This window comes from Lytechinus pictus, chromosome 1 (assembly GCF_037042905.1).
Source record: "Lytechinus pictus isolate F3 Inbred chromosome 1, Lp3.0, whole genome shotgun sequence".
Classification (NCBI taxonomy): Eukaryota; Metazoa; Echinodermata; class Echinoidea; order Temnopleuroida; family Toxopneustidae; genus Lytechinus; species Lytechinus pictus.
In genome coordinates this window covers 29,033,857-29,051,142 of record NC_087245.1, presented here as the reverse complement: position 1 = coordinate 29,051,142, position 17,286 = coordinate 29,033,857, and the positions used below count along the sequence as shown (strand labels likewise).

Sequence of the window (17,286 nt, the reverse complement as noted above, 5' to 3'; positions counted from 1 at the left end):
TAGTAAGTTGATGATATCAACAGTCCCCTCATTTGCATACCGACCATGATGTGTTACTATTTTGTAAAATTAAGCAAAACATTAAAATGCCATAACTTTCTTATTTTCCAGCCGATTTTGATGACATTTTCAGTATTATGCTTGTTGGATTTTTCTGTTGGATTTTTCTGTTTTTATTCAAATCAACATTCTGTTGGGGTAGTCCTTAAATGTTGATGGGATCTACAGGGATACGTCTTGAAGCATTTGGCATGTTTGTTGGTTTACAGAGAAAATTATAATTATTTCTATAATCGTGGTCTGAGGTGGAACTTTAGTCCCTCCGGTTCCACAGGCCCTGATTGATGGGGTCCAGGGTCATATGCCTTGCTCACATGCCCTTTCTTCATTGATTTTTTTTCTTCATTTTTTTGCCTTATATTATTCCCTTTTTCAAGTTTATTCGTTCTCTTGTACACATAAATTCATTTTCTTCTTACTTCCATTTAAGCTTCCCTTTCCTTTTTTTTTTCTTTAAGGTCGACGAGTACGATCCGGATGCTTGCCATTTCATCTGTATTTTCTCCCAACTAACATTGTTTCCTTTCAAATTTTTATTATCCTCGAGGGCATGTATACTTATTTCCCTATTTATTCTTCCTCTCTGATTCCGCTTTTGCCCTCCTTTAATCATGTTAATCATGTATTAATCCCCTACATTCTTTCCCCAATTTCTTTGTATTCCGGAATGATTTGTTCTAATTCCTCAAACTTGATTCTTTCCTTTCTCCTTCTGCCCCCTTTACCCTTTCCATTTTCCTGCTATTTCTTCCCAAATTTCATTTCTCTTAGTTCCTTTTCCGTTCCTTTCCTCTCCCTTCGTTTTCCCTTTTTTTTCTCGTTGTTCCCTGTTCATCTCCTTTCTACATTTTCCTCTTCTCGGACTCTCCCTTTTCATTTTCCTGTTTTATTTTTAGGTTTTTTGTCAGCGAAATACACTGGGGGGAAGGGGTGGCACTGAGCTAGGGGCCAGTCATGAAATTTTATAATTTTTCTATTATTAAACTAATCTAAGAAAAGGAGAAGAATGGGAAAGAAAGAAGAAACGGGATCATAAAAAAGAAGGTTTAAGGTCGATCAACTCTGTAATACCCCTATTAGACCTAATCAATTTAGAAGAAAAAAAACGTATCACCTGTTGGGTGACCCCCACCCCCTTATCGAAATACGACGCCCCTGCCATGCCTGCGTGTCGAGGATCAGGGGAGTCCGGTGCGATCGCTGCCGGCTTTGATGCAGCCGCGTAGCCAGGATTTAATTTTGGAGGGGGCGGTAAGTAAAACACTTCCATAGCGCGCTTCGCGCGCTCCCTATAGTGGGAGGGAACAGAGAGGGGCGAGTTCCCCCCCCCCCTTCCCGCGCGGAGCGCGAAGTTTTCGATATCTCATCAAATTCAAATCAAAAGAAGGTGTCTCTAGTACCCTTATCAACTCAAATATTGACTTGCTATGATTAAAACAAAATTGTTTTCGAAAGAAATTATGAGCTCCCCCAAAATGGGAAAAGATTGAAGAATTTGAAATAATTCATCTTACCGCGCAAAGCGTGGAAGCCTAAAAAGTTTTATAAAAATAGAGAACAGAAATGATAATGCCTACCTTGGTCACATCAGATTTGATTGTATGAAGTGTATCCACATTAAATTTCGTTAACTCAAGTCGCAAAACAGAGTCAGACGGGTATATACAGGAAGGAAATAGGCGCTATATTCCTTCCCGCGAATGGCGTTGAAACTCTAAATATTTAAAAAAATTCTCTGAAACGTTTAACCTGTTCTAAATTTGATATTTCTTAGATTAAATATAACTCGATTAAGAAGAAAAACGAGCACAAAATGTGAAAGGGATGATGCAAGCTAGAAGAGGGACTTTTCCTTTGCCATGCTCGCGAAGCGCGGAAACTTCTGTGATTTATTTTGGAGAAAAAAACTGTGTAATTTCGCTCATTATTAAGCGCTTCCTTTTGATAAAGAAACTTCAGTGATATTCAAAATTTTCAAATCAATGGCGCAAAACAAAACATGGATGTGCAGCGATATAGAATAAAGTATAATATAGCACGGCACGAATTTAATGCCTCCCCCTTTGAGCAGATATTTTTGCCAAAAATTACTTGCTGAAAAGCGGATGAAATAGCATTTGGGGACTCGGGGAGTGACGGTAATGTTTACCCGCTCCTAACAGAAGAGCCAAACTTTTGTGTCAATACAATATTTGAAAAAAATACTTGTCATACTCTTTACACCCATGTACTTTATAATATCTGGCAAGAATATACGATTCCCACAGCCGGGAAGGGGAAAAACGGAGAAGAAAAAAGTTGTGGGAAAAAAAGGGAATGGCAATTTTGATATTTTTCCCACGCGGAGCGCAGAAGCAAAATTTTGTATGAAGAGAGAAGAACGTCTCGTTTAGGTTTTTATTCTTTAACCAAAAAAGAAGGGAAAAGACAACAAAGCTATACCTTTCTTCCCTTTTCTCCTTTCGCTTTTTCTTTTTCTTCTTTTCTCCTTCTTTTTTTTCTTTTGGGGAGCGTTTTTTTTTTTTTTTTTTTTTGGGGGGGGGCGGCGACCGCTCCCACCGCCCCCTGGCTACGGCCTGCTTTGATGGCTAAATGGCTAGTGCATGTCATTCGTATTCAATTAGTATCTATCTATTTTTATTCATATAAATTATATGCCGAATTTTCCGATTTTGCTGTTTTTACAAGCAAGATGTCAAATGCCCAAACTCTTCTCTTATCCCTTTTAGTATATAAGTTCAGTTTAGTTTTTATTCGTTTGTTTGTAGCATTTTCCAACAAACATATACAATTCACATGGGCTTGGGGCCATAAACAGATTCGTTCATTAAACCACTCCCGGTCAGCCCTGCATTTTGATATTTTAGCATGCGGCTAAATGAAACATGGCACAAAGTAATAGTAAAACGGATATACATTACGCAGGCCTATACTCTGAAAACAATAATTTGTTTGTTTAATCTATTTTCACCATGCATAACAAGAAATAATTTGACACAAGATAATGTTACATTGATTATTATAATAATTCGCAGTAGGAACTAAGCATTAAAATGTTTGAAGTGCGGAGTCCATTAATAAGTCCTATAGGGAATAAATTTTCCTATTTCTTATGGTGTAGTGTCAATTTCGGGGTCAATTTATCCCTTTTTTGCCATTTTATATTTATTTAGTCCATTTTGAGCTTTTATCATTTTTATTGGCTCTGCATAATGGTGACACAGCATTTGCTCCTGCGACAATTGCTCCGGTCTTAATATCTCAGAAGGCATAAAATTAGAGTTAGGATTGTAATCGAGTTTTTGGCCGTTCAGAATAATGTAAAGATTAGGATTAGGGTTTAATTAGTTTTGGAGGTTAGGTTTTATGTTTCGCTTAATGTACAGATTTTCAATCGTATTGTTGCCGGAGCAAATGGCATGGAACCCTGCATAATCCATGTTGGAACACTTCCCCGGGCCGAGTCCCCCCCCCCCGGGCCCACTCGCCGGGGAGCGTTTCATGAAAGGACTTGTCGGATGTTTTGTCTGACAAGTCCCATTTGATCCGACAGTTACTATAGTAACAATGCCTCTCAGCCAATCAGAATCAAGGAAAGAAGTCAGATCTGACAACTTGTCAGACAAAAATGTTGATGAAACGGTCCCCATGTCCCATACACTCACGGTTTATATTGTAAATCATACTATTATTTGACCAAATTTATCACATGATTACGTGGAACATTATTTTTGCACTGTCTCTAAAACCGAGTAATGCTTCTAGCCATTGTATATAATTGATGACAAAGTTATTTCCTATTTCTCCATGTTCTCGGTTAAAGTTTTATGGTTGATGCCCTGACCACGTTCTTTTCTCTTCTCTACCAGGTATTATTATTTATTTTACATAGTTTGATTGAAGTTTCGATATGTCCTTTCTTCTATTATTTCTATTTCTTTTATCTCTTCCTTCTATTCTCCTCTTCGTGTTGTTATTGTTGTCGCTGTTTTTGCTGTTGTTCTTCTCCTTATTCTTTTTCTTCCTCCTCCTTTTCTTCCGTCTCCTTCTCCTCCTCCTCCCCTTTCTTCTTCTATTCCTCCTCCTTCTCCTTCTTTTCTTCTTTTCTTCTTTATATTCTTGTATATATTATCTATACACAACAAAAAAAGTAAGTCCCCCTTAATGAAATTGCTGTATCTCTTGAACGGAATTATTTTGAGATATGATATTTCAGTCGTAGGTGGTTTTCTACACTCATTAAGCAACTCCTGATCGGTTGAGTCATGCATGAGTAAATAAAGATTGAATTAAAAATTGCAATTTTTTAAAGTCACAAGAGTCGTTTTTTCAGATTGTGCAAATACAAAATTGGGCAAAGGTTGTTTTTAGGTGAATTTTATGGTGTTAATGCTGTTTTACTATCCATTATTTAGCCACGCCACACACAATTTTGATATCGTATGTTTATGGTTGAGTGAGCACAACGTATTGCAGGGGCCGCGGAAGCGGGCTCCCCCGATTATAGGCCCCTCCCCCATTTTAAAATTCTGGATCCACCACTGATTTTTCCATAAATTAAACTGATCCTGAGAAATTGTTAGGAAAATAATACATTAATGCAGTATACAGAGTATTCATTCCTAAGTTTTCGAATGTGCTCGCTCAACCATGAAAATGTTAAAAGTTCGGAAGGTGTGTGGTGATAGAAATGATGGATGATAAACAACAGCAATTAAAGTCACATTTGAAACCGAATTTGCCCCCAATATTCACTTTAATACCCTTTAAAATGAGTCTGTGACATTGAAAATACCCCTTATCCCACTTTGATGCGTGCTCACTCATCCATAAATAAACAATTCAATTTCATTTTTGCACAGAATTCTGCCCATAGGTTGATAAACATTACCGCCAAATGACTGCCAAAGACAGCCTTGAAAAAAGTTCCACCATATTGAATAAGGGGATACTTATTCTTAAACATATGCACTTATAATGTACACAATGTCTATGAGAGAGGAAGTCAAAATTTTAACAAATGTGAAATGAGGGTTTGTTTCATGGACGGTTTTTGTTACTTCTGCCAACTTTTATTTTATGAAACTTCGCACATGACTTCAGAGTAACACTATCCAAAAGGCACGCACACCAAAATAACCATTCGATACGGCACAGAGTGGGGCCAAGGCCTTGAGCTTTCTTCTCCTCAGTTGCATAATTATCGAATATTGTGTGCTCACTGATGCATTAAAAATCGGGATTTTCATAAAAATCAAGTCAAATGAACTATGCAAGGAGGTTTGTGACAGATATCCATAGTTGCAAATTGCATACTTTCCAATAACGTAAAAAAGAGCTAATCACATTCCATATGTTCATTCAAGCGTGAATGTTTAATCAAACGCCTTTGAATCATTGAAACATGTTAATTGTTCATGAACATAACGAAAACTAGAGAAAAGATCATTTTCAGTTACCAAAATGAAACAATACTTGCCTATGATATTTGAAAATCGTATTTTTTGTTTTCGATAGATGTTCATTGAACCGTGAAACGATGAATATTGTTGAAGATAATCTTCCCAAAAATAACTGTCATCATATTCGATCATTTTTTTTTATAGAAATGTGTAAAAAATCCAATTATAGCAAATTTGGACTTGTGTTTATTCAACCGTGAAATTTAGCCAAAAAAAGTTGTATCGTCTTTTAAAAAGTACCTTTTACAAGCCTTCTGACTATTTTTCATGATGAGAATGTGGAATTAGTTCCAATAAAATGGAATCAAAGTCATGATATTTGGCTTGTGACTTTTGAAAAGTTACATTTTTGCCTTCTGACAGTGCTCACCGAAGCATGACGTAAAATACTTCCATAACATTTACTCAGAGGGTAGCGTATTAAATTACCTACAGGCTCATGTAAAAATATATTAAAAACTCGCATTGGTTCGGAAATTATTGATGTTTGTTCAAGGGGGACTTACTTTTTTTGTTGTGTATATATACCTTATTTATTGGTAATAGTAAATTCTGATTTTTTTTCTTCATTTTTTTAATATGTAAATAGTATAATTTTACCATTTTATTATCTTAATTCTGTATGTTGAGGACCCCACTGGAAATAAGCTTTCGAGCTTTCGTGGGTCATCCTGTGCTACTGTATATATGTTATGGTGACTTGCCAAATAAAATCAATCAATCAATCAACTCTTCCGCGTGGAAATGAAATCGCCCTCTGTCGTCGACAGAATATTGAAAAGTCGTGTCTGCCAAATATGAAATGAACTGGCCATCGCATTGCGCTGTACTGGCACAGTGACAAATATTGGTTAAATCTAGCATTTCTAGACAGAGACATCACCCAGTTACAATTATGACACAGTCTGTAGTAATTCAAGGTAAGAATAAACTTACTGCAGTTGAATTTAGTTGTTGGATTTTCGTGTTCATTCGTAAAACTTCATAAACTATAAAATGTTTTTAGTTGAAAATTTTGAACAAACAAATAAAGCAATATGTGGGACTGAATAATGAAAATGAAACGGAGCAGCGTTTTTCACGCTCTCCACACAAGCAACACCGGCCTTATCCTGAAATAAGTCACCTCTCTTCTCGGGTTTCTTCTCGTGTGTGTGCGCTCATTGTATACAAAGCCAATGGGAGAGGAAAGAAGTCACCGCCGCTGACGAAATGAACGGCAGAGAATGGAGTGGTGAATTAAAATAAACCAGCATGACCAGGAATAATGCCGCAACATGCAACAACACTCAACAGTCAACACCCGTATTGAAATCACCCATCTTTAACTTTCAAAGGTTGTTGTAAAACCAACCAAAGGCAAGGCAAACCTCACATTATATTATAACCTCGTTCGTAGGATGAGTGACATTCATGGGAGTGGGAGACGTCGAAACCTGCATATTTAAATTAACTTAAGAAGTTTTTTTTTTTTGGGGGGGGGCATCACGATATGTGTCGAAACCTGTTCAGTAAATGTGGCTTGTCTATTTTTTCTTTTTTACTTTAAATTTTTTTGCCAGATCGAGTGAGACGTATCGGGGAAGTTGGCATATGCGCCATCATATTGTGAATTTGGTCAACAATTTTTATATTTTTCATGAAGTAGACAAGGAGTTATTAATCGTCATTACATTACTTTTCCTTATATTTTTTTTACAGTTGGACAATGTGGAAATCAGGTAAGTTGACATGCATGACATGTCTTAATTCTATTAGTATACTTTTCAGTTTAATCTTTTTACTGTAATGTTTAACTTCATTATTAATGTTTTTATTCTTAAAAAGTTGAACTAAATTTTTTTTTTGCAAAATAAAATTGTACTGTAGCTAAGTGCCATTTTGTATTGGTCATTTTAAGTAAAGAATGTGATAAAGTCCTCACATTTAGGATTGAATCGTTCATCACCGATCAAGTCCAATAAATTGGAGCAATAGCAAATTGGTTATTTATTGAATCCCTTGTGATATTGATTTTTGTCTCACCTGCATCTATAGCAGTTTGAGACTACATGTTGTAAGCACCTCTTTTCTGATTGTGGTGGCAGTGAGATCTTAACCAAGGTTAAGTTTTTGAAATGGTATCATAACTTAAATAAGGGGGGACCTAATTCTTGAAAGTTGTACATAAGGGTAATCACCTTGCATTAGTTTCTGGTCACATGATCAAGGTCAAGAGTCATTTAGGTTCAATGTACTTTGATTGTATTGGGGTAACAAGATTGAAATCTTAACCAAGGTTGAATATTTGAAATGTCAAATAAGTTAAATACTGCTTGTGGACCTAGTTCATGAATCTTGGACACACCTGTAAGGGTATAAAGTATCACTGATCCCCTTGTACACCTTGTCAAGGTCACTTAGGGTCAATGAACTTTGACCATATTAACCTGTCAATACAAAAACTGAACCAAGGTTAATACTTTTAATTTTAGACATAATTTTGATATAATCTTTATATATATAGGCCTACTGGTTATCAAGTGTCAGAAATTGGATGGATATAGTTCCAGGTCACTAAGAGAATGTCAAAGGTCATTTAGGAGTCAATAAATTGATGTAAACTTTGGAGAAAAAAAAAACGTTATAAAGTTTTAAATCATGAAGATAATTTTGAAATTATCAGTTATAGTATTTGGATTAAAGGTTAATAGGTATCATAATTTAAATGATTATAATCTCAGGTAACTAGTTATGTAATTTCAGATCAATTAACTTGGATAAGATTATTCTTGTTCATATAAGGAAAATATTTAATCACATTAAAGGGGAATCCAACCCAATTAAAAACTTGTTTCATTCAAGAGGAAAAAGAAAAATCAGACAAGTTGGTAGGTGAAAGTTTGAACAATATTGGACAAATAAGAAAGTTTTTAAATTTTTTTAAAAGTTGTAAATATTGGTAATCACAATACCCATGGAAACTTCAAATTGGCCGCCTATGTGATGTCATAATGGTAATGGCTAAAATGTAATTTTTCCAAAAGTTTTACTTCAAATTATTTTTTTCTTCCAATGAGGACATAAACAATATAGAACCGGGGGGGGGGGGGCACTCAAATTTTTTTAATTGTTCGGGGTGTGCCTCACAAAACTCTGAAATGGGGGTCTAAGGAACTGACTACAAGTGTAAATTACGGGGTCTTGGGAACTAAATATTTACCGAGCGGTGTGATAAACAGGGTCTACGGAACGGGATCGCGGCACTTTAGGTACAGTGCACGCAAGCGTTGTGCATGTGCTAGCCATGCATGGAGCGGCTAGTATAGTGAAATGGAGGGAGTGGCGAAGCCGTACGTGCATCTCTCCCATGCGGTGCTCACGCTTGACAATTTTTGGCAGGGCTGGGGAACTGAGATGTCTCGTAACGGGGGTCTTGCGAGCGGGGCTGGGCGGCTTCTGAACTGAACTTTTGTCATTCAGAGTATCTAGAGAACTGAAAATTAGGTCTGAAAAAGGGGGTTATCAAAGGGGCACGTCCTCGTACCACCAATATATGTGAGTGCACCCCCCCCCCCCCGGATACAACCTGGGTTATAGTTACATTACTGCCCCAGGGGAATGGTTACTTGGGAGAAAACCACAAATCCCTGATAATTAAAGGTCAAGTCCACCCCAGAAAATTGTTGATTTGAATCGATAGAGAAAAATCAAACAAACATAACGCTGCAAATTTCATCGAAATCGGATGTAAAATAAGAAAGTTATGACATTTTAAAGTTTCGCTTATTTTTCACAAAACAGTTCAATTCGCAACTCAGCGACATGCAAATGAGAGAGTCGATGATGTCCATCACTCACTATTTCTTTTGTTTTTTATTGTTCCAATAATACAATATTTCAATTTTTACAGATTTGACAATAAGGACCAAATTAACTTAACCATAAACTGTTAAATAATGGTAATTCCACATTTTAAGGGAGAAATAAAACTTTGTTTCACTTGACAAGGAGGCAAAAGTTAGAATATTTCATATTTCATATTATAGAATACAAAAGAAATAGTGAGTGGGTGACGTCATCAGTCTGCCAATTTACATACCGACCAGGATGTGCATATAACTGTTTTGTGAAATTATGCAAAACTTTAAAATGTCATAACTTTCTTATTTTACATCCGATTTTGATGAAATTTTCAGTGTTTTGCTTGTTGGATTTTTCTCCTTTTTTTCAACTCAACTTTTTGTTGGGGTGGACTTTTCCTTTAAGTACATGTTGTATGGGAAAGTTGTCCTTGCCCCTTGTCATATTTTTCTTAATCAGTTGCCAATTTGAAATCTACATAATCTTAGGGATCTCAATTGTAAATTGCTCAGCCATAACTTTCTTATTGCTTGTCCGATTTCTTTCAAACTTTCACCATTCTGTTTTATTATTTTTTTTCTCCTTTCTAAAACAACATTTTATGAACAGGGCTAGATTCCCCTTTAAGTAAAAGACAGATAGTTATTGGATATCACAAATAATAGGTATTGTAAAATAAGTTTCTCAAGTCAAGATCAACGAACTTAAGATTTTATTATCGAAGGAATGTGTTTTTCTCTCTCTTTACATGGAGTTGTTTTCAAAGTCAGCACTATTGCTATATTGGATTGCTTAGTGCAGGCGAGACTAACATAGGCATTCCACTAGTTATTCAACGAGGAAAATTACATTGTTGTCTCGCTTGCATCGCAGAGCAAGACTAAAGGCGCTGCTTTTCCGACGGCGACGGTGGCGGCATTGTCAACATTGAAATCTTAACCAAGGTTAAGGTTTTTCTATTTTGTTTTGTGTAGATTGGATGTCGTTTCTGGGATCTTGCTCTCAGGGAACATGCTACCTACAACAAGAAGGGCATCTTTGATGAATCCCTCAGCAGTTTCTTCCGGAATGTTGATGCCAGGTAAGGCAATTTGTCAATAATTGGTGCCACGTCATCTGGCAGGAATCTCACTGTGGAGGTGTTGTGGCTCAGTGAATAAGTTTCCGGACTCTGAACCACAAGTTTCGGGGTTCATATCCCAACATTGCATTTGCCCCCCCCCCCACTTTGGTGAGGCTACATCATTATTTCATGCATTTATAAGCATAATCAAATAACAATAGATTCGAACAACTATTATGCAATTAACTATCTAACGTGGGAGATTATGTCATGATTGATGTGCATACCAATTTTTGTCGCAATCAATGCTGAGATTAGCCTATAATCTAGGGCGAGGCTGCAGTTATTGTCTTTGCTGTTATGCTGAATGCAAGCAATACGTCTGATGCGGCATAGACTGAATTGTGGATGTGAAGCATCCACCGCCTATAGACTCCCGTCTGCCTAATCAATATTCATGTTTATTCAACGACTTAAGACACCTCCATCATAAAAGCCGTGATCACCAAGATAATCGTAACTCAGGGGATTGCCTGGTGGATTGTACTTTGTGCTTTTTCCATATCCTGTTGGTAAAGCAAGAAATATTTCCCTCCCGCCGTCACTAATCCTACGAATGGCAGATTCTTGAAGGTCTCTGAATTTTCCACTAAAAATGTCAAGTTTATCGGCAGCATAATCCAAACAAACTTTCTCACAGAAGTTTCTCGCGTGTACTTGTACTCGCCATTTTGGATAAAGATAGTGACGTCATGGCACATGACTTATTGCCTTCTTATTTCCAACATATTTCTGATTGGTCCGATTTATTTCTTCTTCATACATGTACATATGCATGAGAATTTATCGTACGAAAACTGGCGTCATTTCATTGTCGATAATAAAAAACATCCAAAGCAAGACGGGAGCCTATAGGCGATGGATGCTTCGCATCCACAATCCACAATTTGTAGTCTTTGCCACATCAGATGTATCGCTTGCGTTCAGTATAACAGCAAAAACAATAACTGCAGCCTCTGCCTAGATTATAGGTTACGCTGAAATCTGGGGGGGGGGGCAAAAAAACCACCGTCCCACCTGGGCTATGCAATTTTGAAATAGCCCCGGGCCATATAGGATTAAATGATATTAATAATCATGCTCATAAAATATCAGTGATTCAAAATGCACTTTTTCTCACATCCTCATGTGCAAATCGTAATTAGGAAATGACTTATACCTAGCAGTAGAAGGATGATGGAAGGGGGGCGGGGGGAGGTGAATCCCTTAAAGTTATTATGCAATCAAGATGCAAACATGATATTTTGATTATATTTTGGTGATGTGTTACAGATACAGCAACCCTCTTGATCTTGGAATCGGCGATGGGAAACAAAAGATCACAAGCCTCAAAGCAAGGGTAAGTTTAAGTGTGGTGTGTTTGGTAGGTGTGTGGGTTAAAGGGAAGGGGTAGCTGTAATGTGGTTGAGCGGAGGAGAAGGGGGTTTTAGGGGGATAGAATTGATGTACCTTCCTCTTTTTATAAGAATTGTTTATTTGGAAAAGTAAGTCACGAATGGCTTGTATGGGAACAAAAGATAAACCTGCAGATTTGGGTTATCAAGTTTATTGATTGATGCAAGGAATGTTTTTTTGAGTTGATAATGATAATAAATTGAATTATTGTTTTGTGTATTTTGATTTGAACAAAGTATCTGTGTATATTTTTCTTAAAATTCTAGTTAGTTCTTGGAAGGTTAGGTATTTCATTATCACGTGAAAGTTAAATATAAGGAGATTTAGTTCTAAAACTGGTCATTTTTTGGACTTTGAAAATCTTTTCATTAATATTGCTTAAAGCTCGTGGATAGTGTTGGTAAAGGATACAAAAATTCCAGTTGAATGAATCTTTTTTGTTGAATAACAATTGCTGATAATAAATCAATGTGAAATTGACAAAATTTAATCTTGGAAATATCAAAATTTTAAATAAACTCTGAGAAATAAAATCAATTTCCTCGGCTGAATTCACTGACAATTAGCTGAATTTATGCGCACCGATATAGCGCCCACTTTCGTCCACGACTGATTTTTTTCCCCTGTTCGTCGATCGCTATTCCGTTCCACTTTTAGCAAACCGAAATATCCCTGCGAGCGTAGTCTGCTAATGCCGTATATGCTCGTCGGTCATTGTTATAGCATGACTTCCGTCGAGTTTCTCCCCCGGCGAGTTCTGCGAGGAGCGCAGGCGACCACAACGTTGCGTTAGATTGGTTAGAGAATAAAAAAAAACATGGGGACTGACTTACCCTTATGCTGTCCCTCTAACCTGTAGTTCACATGTTACTCTAGTTTTTTTTTTAGGTTCACGAAAGCGTACTGGAGATATGTTTTTGTCAAAATTTTGGCTACAAATTTCCACGTGCGACAAGATTAGTTCGGGTTGAACTATGGAGAGGATTGATTGAAATTACGGTATACAACTACTGCATGCGATGGACAGTGGCCACGCTCGCTCAGCTCGGCCTCCTGACATTCCCATCATACACATTTTTTGCGTGTACAACGATTGTGTTCATGTCTTTCATGTCATATTTCAGCGCATGCATTATTGGGGAAGGGAAATTTGGAAATGGGGAAAAGGGATAAAAGAAAGAGAGGGAAAGATAAAGAAAAAGAGTAATGTTTTGATCCTGGGCAAGATTCGTATATCTAATTGCGACTGCAAATGCGAAGCGCGAGTATAATTGTTTAAATATATGTTTGGCCCATTAGCGTATACCTACGGGGGGCCGGGGCAGAGGCCAGAGGGGGGCAGACTGCCCCCCCCCCTGACGAGTCACAACCCATGCAAGGAACGTATCCTCCCCCCCCCCCCCCCGCAAGTGGCCTGTTCCTGTGAACGTGAAGACCTTTTTTTTCTTCTTTCTTTTATGCTTGTCAATTTTTTTTTCTGGTACAAATTCCTTTATTTGTGTTTGAACTCCTTTTTTTTGCTTGTCAAATTTTTGGGCGGACGAATTTGCCCCCCCCCCCTTGGAAAATCCTAGGTAAGCCACTGTTCTGGGGCCCGTTGCAGAAAGAGTTGCAATCAATCGCAACTCAAAAAAAATCACGCGCAATTTGATTTTCGACCAATCAACAACGCGCATTTGGGACTTGCGCATGATTTTTAGAGTTGCGATTGATTGCAACTCTTTCTGCAACGGGCCCCTGGCCTGATAAACAAGGGACCTGCTTGTAGTTTCCATGAAGACGATACATTCTTGTTGGCCTATTTCAACAATCGAATAATGTGAGCACGAAGTGCGAGCTGAGCTTTTGAAATTCCAACCAAGAAAATTGTTATTCTAAGCAATTTTTGTAATCCTGAACTACTAAACACTAAAAAAATACGAGCGCGAAGCGAAATGGGGAAAATTTTGAGATTTAGAGCTAAAAACGGGACTGGACACTATTCATGTTTTGTAATTCGTGAAGATGGGTAATTAGGCATCTTTCACATTTATAATGCGAGTGCGAAGTGCGAGCAGAATATTGTTTATATTATAATCTCAATTAATATAAGCACTATTTCAATCACTAAAAATGAAAATTGGATGTGGATTGCATTTAATAAAATGATTCGAGCCTGTGAGCGCGAGCTGATATTTTTGTAAAATTATTTTGACCTAGGGCGGGGATATTCTAAGGACATTTTGTCATCAGAATGAAAATGGTAATTATCTACCTATTAAAGCGCGAGATGAAACTTGTCGACATTCTATTCTGAAAAAAATACAATATAGTTATTAGCAATTCATGAAAATGTTCTTATCTTATTTGTTACTCTAATAACTAATAAGCCCGATGAAAGCGAGAAATTTGTTAATATCAAGTTCTGACAACTGGATATTGTAAGCATTGTATTTATGAATAGAAGACATTGGTTGATATAATCTTTAACAATTAATGCGAGCGCAAATCACGAACCGATTTTTTTTTTAATTGTCTTTTGACAATCATGTGATAGGTTTTGACAATCAGACCTGAATATGAATATTTTTGAGAATTTAGTATACGAAGACTAGGGTACTTGACAAATAATGCGAGCGCGTAGCGGGAGCTGCATTGATACTTAGACCATAAAACGGACTATGGCTGCACATAATAAAAATCAATTTATAAATCAAATAATAATGACAGCTCGCCTTGTTTTATTCACTTGTCTTCTTCCCCCTTTTCTCCTCTCTTTTCCCTTTTCCTTTTTTTTTTACTTTTCTTTTTTTTTTGCTCCGCCACTACGGGGACCCGGGAACTTCGCCCCCTGGATCCGCCTATGAGATAGCGATAAAGCTGAATTTAAAAAAGGGAAGAGAAGGGATTAAGGAAAAGTGGAATTAGGTATATAAGAACACGTCCAGGTTGACGATCGAGGATTACAAAAAAAAAACGAACGGGAGGAAAAAATGTGATGCCGTACATGTATGTGCCACGAAGTCTAAATCAGCTTGCTAATTTTTAATGTAAAAACAATCGTAAAACCCTGCTGAATTTCGAAGAGGTTTCGCGGAGATACCATACAAGCCTAGATAATGTTAAATTCTAGCCAAAGAATTTTGGGGCACGCCCCCCCCCCCCAATTTTCGCTTTCATCGCGGTGTATGTAAAATAACATGGGTGTCCATGCAGTGTCGGTTTTTACGGGGTTGGAGGAGATTGGATAACTGACACAATTAAGTTTGGTCCCTGAAAGTTTTTTTTTGTAACATTTAGGCCTATTTTTACTTGTAATTTATTATTATTATTATCATTACTTTTTTTGAGGGGGTGGTCAGTAGCACTACCAGTCTAAAATTTCAAGGGGGGACAGAATTGCATAAAGGATAAAATTATTACTAGAAAAGCTGCAGGCGAGCAATTTTTTTATCACCCTTCAATACAAAAATCTAACTTTGTGATAGATTTTGACGTGATACATATCTCTTTATCATTCTTTTCTCCTCAATGGGGAGGGGGTTCCAAGTCACCAGGAAGGGGGGGGGGAGTGAGCTATGCTCACAAGGACGGCATAAGTTTATGCAAGCGCGACGAGCGAGTTTAGATGCTACCATTAGATTGCCATTATGATTCATTAAAAAGTATGATGATCAAAGGGAGATCGACACCCCCCCCCCCTTCCCCGAACCCTGAGCAATTCCTGGAGGGTATTGAAGGAGCAGGAGAAAGAAAATGGGGAAAGGGGGAGTAAGGCGTGTGCATGTGCGTAAATGGATCTCAATTTATTTGAAAGGGGGAAAAATGGGTTATTCATAGTTTGTTCTAGGTGCTGTTTTTTTTCGTACAGTAGTGTAATTTTAGTGTGAACAGATGTATATGGAAATTCATAAAATATGTTATTATGAAAAATGAAATTTAAATATATCGTGTTGTGTATGTTTTGTATATATTGTCGTTGTTATAACAGATTCTAACTCGAGCTCCTTTTTTCTATTCTGCGGTGCTATATTTTTATTCAGTACCATCGGCATTCTCGCCTCGCTTGCTTAATTTCATTCTCTTAAAAAAAGTTAGTGCAATATTGTTATTTTTCAGATTACTTTTTAACCTTCAGCTACCTTCAACCACTTACTTACTAAATTTGTGAACGCAAAGCGCGAGCTAATATTTTTGCAATATGAATTTAGAACTTTTCTTGTAATCATGAAGAGAATGTGTATCGCTGAATAAAAAGAAGATAATTAATATTCGAGTGGCGAGAATAATTTGTGCATATTGACTAGACTTGAAAATTAATATTTTAGGGCAGTTGATATCCTCTTGAACATGTTGAACATATTATTATCCCGCTCAACTCAATGCGAGCGCGAAGTGTAAGCAACGTTTTTAAACGTTTTTTTTTTTAACATTATGGCCTGATTTCCTTCTTTATTTTCTTATCATCCCCTCCCCAGTTTTATTACACTTTCTTCCTTCTTGTATCATTTTCTTCCCTTACTCCTCTTTTCATTCCTCGTTCTTTTCTCTTTTACCTCCTTTTCCGCCGCCAACAGAGGTAGGGGGTTGCCAGCGGCCGCTTCGACCCCATGGATCTGCATGCCTTGCCTATGCATGTACATCTTTTAGCACAATTCTGAATGATCCTGTCTTCATTACAGAACATTTTTACTTTGAATATTTACAAAGGCGGATCCAGGAAGGGGGGCGAGGTGCCCGCCCCCCTTGGCGGAGCAAAAAAAACTGAAGAAAAAGGTTGAAAGAAAGAAAATTGAAAAATAAGGGGGAAAAGAGAGAAGAAAAAGAAATAAAAGGAGGAGGCGAAAGAATAAAATGAGATGAGTGGACGACTTTGAAAATAAAACAAAATATCAGCTTTTTGTCTCACCTGCATAGCAGAGTGAGACTATAGGCGCCGCTTTTCCGACGGCGGCGGCGGCGGCGGCGGCGGCGGCGGCGGCGACGGCGGCGGCGGCGTCAACACCAAATCTTAACCTGAGGTTAAGTTTTTGAAATGACAGCATAACTTAGAAAGTATATGGACCTAGTTCATGAAACTTGGCCATAAGGTTAATCAAGTATTACTGAACATCCTGCCTGAGTTCCATGTCACATGACCATGGTCAATGGTCATTTAGGGTCAATGAACTTAGACCATGTTGGGGGAATCAACATCAAAATCTTAACCTAAGGTTAAGTTTTTGAAATGTCATCATAACTTAGAAAATATATGGACCTAGTTCATGAAACTTATACATAAGGTTAATCAAGTATCACTGAACATCCTGCATGAGTTTCACGTCACATGACCAAGGTCAATGGTCATTTAGGGTCAATGAACTTTGGCCGAATTGGGGGTATCTGTAGATTTACCATCATAACTTTAAAAGTTTATGGATCTGA

General features: G+C 37.4%; 1 long non-coding RNA gene across 1 annotated transcript; it reads left to right on the top strand.

Annotated features, from left to right (window-relative positions):
• The first annotated feature begins 6,331 nt into the window (after window positions 1-6,331).
• Window positions 6,332-11,828, top strand: LOC135155661 (uncharacterized). The gene is made up of 4 exons (XR_010294829.1): window positions 6,332-6,442; window positions 7,224-7,243; window positions 10,340-10,446; window positions 11,761-11,828. It is a non-coding gene; the product is annotated as an uncharacterized LOC135155661 (long non-coding RNA).
• The last annotated feature ends 5,458 nt before the right edge of the window (window positions 11,829-17,286 follow it).